The following is a 5,000-nucleotide window of genomic DNA, read 5'->3' as shown; positions in this document are numbered from 1 at the left end:
ACAGTATCGCCATCTATGAAAATAGGGCGACACCACATGCAATACCGCCATCTATGCGCATCTGACAACACTACGTCCGCACCACAAAACATACCGCCATCTGTAGGTCTCCCGCAACATGACCTCCTCCAACGACGATACCGCCATCTATGCGACGCCAAGCCGATTAAGACAGCGATGGCGCCACAGTGCCCGCCTTTCGACGCCACCCACAAAGCCTGCAGCCTCTGTCGACCATAGCACCCAATCTCCAGTGGCTCTGCCGCACGAAGCCGTGGACCGGCAATGACTCCACCCGCACCCGTTCGTGCACCACCCCAACCGCCAAACGCGCACCTCCAGCGGATGAACGGCGGACGTTTCCCGCACTCGTAAAGTGCAATCCACCCCTATAACGTGCGTTTCATGAAGAGTTATTGCCAATATGCGACATTCCCGCTGTCCCTATACATGAGCCGCGACCTGTACCACTTACGAGCGAGAGACGCGATCGCGTTGCTCACTGTACGGCGTCCGATACCGAGCCATCAGCATGTCGGTCCCCATGCGCGTTGCACTCGCACTCGCAGTCGCAAAAACGTGGGGCAAATATATTACGCGGAAGAGTTATAACAGACCGAGCCCCACTGCATGAGGGGAGTCTTTGTCACTAATGTACACAGATGGAACATTTTGGACTGGAACCAGATTACCCGTACACACGGCGCTGATTAGTAATCAATGCAGAGCCATCAAACTACAGAATATATATACAACTGTCCGTATACATGCTGAAAGAGTCTGCCCACAATGGGAACCACACGTCAGCCAGCCACTCTGATCACGCACCACTCTCTGCTTCTAACGGGCGCACATACAATATGTAAGCACCAGCATGGAACAACATCCAGTGCATCCTCTCCGCCACATTACACAATCCACACTATCACAACCAGACCAGGAGGTCCATGCGGAAAATACAATATCCCACCCTTTCGACATCCACCATTGCGCAGATCAGGCACCAACACCCACACATGTCCTATACAACGGTGCACCCAACATCACAATAGTACCTCCTGTCACAGCGCACAAACAATGACATGAGTCAAAGACACAGGTCTGACACAAGCATAGAATTGGAGCGCCGCCTCTAATAAGCCAAAGGTGCATCCTGACGTGACAAATCTGATCATGTCACAAGCATTCACTTACTATAATCACTATCAACGAACCTGCCGCCCCCGCCCCCCCCTACACCTTTCCTTACAACAACGTGTAACCTAACCTAACCTAACCTATGTTGTACCTTAACCTAACCTATGTTGTACCTTAACCTAACCTATGTTGTACCTTAACCTAACCTATGTTGTACCTTAACCTAACCTATGTTGTACCTTAACCTAACCTATGTTGTGCCTTAACCTAACCTATGTTGTGCCTTAACCTAACCTATGTTGTGCCTTAACCTAACCTATGTTGTGCCTTAACCTAACCTATGTTGTGCCTTAACCTAACCTATGTTGTGCCTTAACCTAACCTATGTTGTGCCTTAACCTAACCTATGTTGTGCCTTAACCTAACCTATGTTGTGCCTTAACCTAACCTATGTTGTGCCTTAACCTAACCCATGTTGTGCCTTAACCTAACCCATGTTGTGCCTTAACCTAACCCATGTTGTGCCTTAACCTAACCCATGTTGTGCCTTAACCTAACCCATGTTGTGCCTTAACCTAACCCATGTTGTGCCTTAACCTAACCCATGTTGTGCCTTAACCTAACCCATGTTGTGCCTTAACCTAACCCATGTTGTGCCTTAACCTAACCCATGTTGTGCCTTAACCTAACCCATGTTGTGCCTTAACCTAACCCATGTTGTGCCTTAACCTAACCCATGTTGTGCCTTAACCTAACCTATGTTGTGCCTTAACCTAACCTATGTTGTGCCTTAACCTAACCTATGTTGTGCCTTAACCTAACCCATGTTGTGCCTTAACCTAACCCATGTTGTGCCTTAACCTAACCCATGTTGTGCCTTAACCTAACCCATGTTGTGCCTTAACCTAACCCATGTTGTGCCTTAACCTAACCCATGTTGTGCCTTAACCTAACCCATGTTGTGCCTTAACCTAACCCATGTTGTGCCTTAACCTAACCCATGTTGTGCCTTAACCTAACCCATGTTGTGCCTTAACCTAACCCATGTTGTGCCTTAACCTAACCCACGTCGTGCCTTAACCTAACCCACGTCGTGCCTTAACCTAACCCACGTCGTGCCTTAACCTAACCCACGTTGTCGCCTAACGTAACCCACGTTGTCGCCTAAACCTGCTCTGTAATTGTTATACGACTCGTTCAATTAGTGTAGTGTTGCCCACCCGCAACCCTCGCAATATAGTTCGCTACTCGCACTCCCCGCTCCCCTGTGTATCGCTTCATGTTAAACACCTTGCAAGTCTTGCTCACTTTCCACATGCTCCTGCTGTACACTGTAATGTGGATGGCAGCAGGACGTACATGCCGCCCCTCCCCACGTCCCCACCTTGCCCCCTGCCTTCGCAAGCTGGTTGGTGAGAACTTTGCATGTTCAATGCCCTCCGCATGCGACGTACTCAGGCTACGTTGTGGTGCGGCCTGTGTCAACTGTCCGCTAATGTCGTACGCGTAAACCACAATCTGTACTGCACATTCGTCCTTATGTACTGAATGATACATCGTGGCACATGTGTGACCGTACAACGACTGCGCCCAAAAACGGCGGACCATACAGTGCAAATATTGTGCACGCAGCTACGTGTCGTCTCCCTATGAGAGCTGGATTGCAGTGTGGTACGCCATAGAGACGTGTGGGAGGAACGGACGCCGTGGATGGCGATCAGCATGAGCTGTCTGTTGATGTATTCGGACCTAGTCGTCTCTCCTCACACACCGTGATGGCATGGTGCACCGCGTTCCATATCTGCGACATGCTACAGAGGCCGGTTGACAGTCGTTCGAGCAATGGACATCGCATACGTACGGGGGCCACCTTCCACGTATTGTCTAGGCGTGCACATTTTGTTGCGTGTATGTGGGCAGACGTAGTGTGGCGTGACACCTGACACAGGCATGCAATAATCGTGGAAGTTGCAAATGGCGATGGACGCCTGCGTTTTCTGGTGAAGTTACGCAAATGAACAAATGGTAACCTGTTGTGGTGCGGTTGTTCTCGCTAGGGGTGAATCGGTGATGGCGACGATAGGTTGAGGTACTAACCGGTTGTTCCAGCGATACCCACCATGCCGACGAAACTGAACGGCATCTGGGTGTGAAGCGATACGCGGCGGTGGCTGGGTGGGACCGTCCCCGGCCGGTGAGGGGGCGCCTCCCGGCGTGCTGGCCGCGCGGTGCGTGGGCGCACGCGCTACAGCCGGCTGGTGGGGGCGGCCAGTGGCAGGCGCGCCGGCCGACGGACGCGGCAGGCGTCGCAGCTGCGCGCCGGCGCACCCTGCGCGCGGCGCCGTGCGGCCAAAGTAGGTCCTCGCGGGCCCGGTGCGAAGCGCGGTGGACATCTTCAGTGTGCTGGTCCGATTGAGGACTGTGTGCGTTGAGGATGCGCTGCCGCCCGGCGCTCGGCGCCGCGACGCCGTCTGCTGCTCGGTCGCCCCAGCGGTTCTCGCTGGTGGTTTGTATCGCAGCTGTGCGGATGTGTTGGCGCGTGCGCTGTGCTGGGAGAGTTCGCTTCGGCACCCAAGTGGGGCTTTTGTCCTTCTGTGGCGCTGGCGTTGGAGCTGCCGGTCACCGTAGGTGGCGCGTGTTGTCTCCCGCCGGCAATGCCACGACAGCACGCTCCCGGGCCTCTGTCGGCAGCGGCAAGCTCAGTTGGGAGCACGGGTGGTCGCACCGAAAGCGTCTACTCGCCTAACTCCGGGCGATTGCGCCTCTCTCGAACCCGACCAAGTACTTGGGACGGCGCTGCGCGCCGCCGGGACCTGAGAGGGTTTCGAGGTGTATTGTGCAGGGGAGCTCAGCCTCCTCCTGTTTGCAGAATGATTGAGCGGACGCTTGCGTGTTCGCGCGGGCCCCCGGGACACACTCCCGGGCGGCCGGCTGCTCAGCTCTAGTTGACGCAGCTCCCTGGTTGATCCTGCCAGTAGTCATATGCTTGTCTCAAAGATTAAGCCATGCATGTCTCAGTACAAGCCGCATTAAGGTGAAACCGCGAATGGCTCATTAAATCAGTTATGGTTCCTTAGATCGTACCCACGTTACTTGGATAACTGTGGTAATTCTAGAGCTAATACATGCAAACAGAGTCCCGACCAGAGATGGAAGGGACGCTTTTATTAGATCAAAACCAATCGGTCGGCTCGTCCGGTCCGTTTGCCTTGGTGACTCTGAATAACTTTGGGCTGATCGCACGGTCCTCGTACCGGCGACGCATCTTTCAAATGTCTGCCTTATCAACTGTCGATGGTAGGTTCTGCGCCTACCATGGTTGTAACGGGTAACGGGGAATCAGGGTTCGATTCCGGAGAGGGAGCCTGAGAAACGGCTACCACATCCAAGGAAGGCAGCAGGCGCGCAAATTACCCACTCCCGGCACGGGGAGGTAGTGACGAAAAATAACGATACGGGACTCATCCGAGGCCCCGTAATCGGAATGAGTACACTTTAAATCCTTTAACGAGTATCTATTGGAGGGCAAGTCTGGTGCCAGCAGCCGCGGTAATTCCAGCTCCAATAGCGTATATTAAAGTTGTTGCGGTTAAAAAGCTCGTAGTTGGATTTGTGTCCCACGCTGTTGGTTCACCGCCCGTCGGTGTTTAACTGGCATGTATCGTGGGACGTCCTGCCGGTGGGGCGAGCCGAAGGCGTGCGACCGCCCCGTGCGTGCTCGTGCGTCCCGAGGCGGACCCCGTTGAAATCCTACCAGGGTGCTCTTTATTGAGTGTCTCGGTGGGCCGGCACGTTTACTTTGAACAAATTAGAGTGCTTAAAGCAGGCAAGCCCGCCTGAATACTGTGTGCATGGAATAATGG

General features: G+C 53.7%; 1 non-coding gene across 1 annotated transcript in view; it reads left to right on the top strand.

Moving 5' to 3' along the window:
- Positions 1-4,092: 4,092 nt before the first annotated feature.
- The window catches only part of LOC124748424, a 1,909-nt gene continuing 1,001 nt past the window's right edge, over positions 4,093-5,000 (top strand). The window contains exon 1 of the ribosomal RNA XR_007011700.1: positions 4,093-5,000. This exon is cut by the window's right edge and continues 1,001 nt beyond it. This is a non-coding gene — a ribosomal RNA (small subunit ribosomal RNA).

Source organism: Schistocerca piceifrons, unplaced genomic scaffold (assembly GCF_021461385.2).
Source record: "Schistocerca piceifrons isolate TAMUIC-IGC-003096 unplaced genomic scaffold, iqSchPice1.1 HiC_scaffold_417, whole genome shotgun sequence".
Lineage (NCBI taxonomy): Eukaryota > Metazoa > Arthropoda > Insecta > Orthoptera > Acrididae > Schistocerca > Schistocerca piceifrons.
This window is presented reverse-complemented; position numbering and strand designations above follow the sequence as displayed.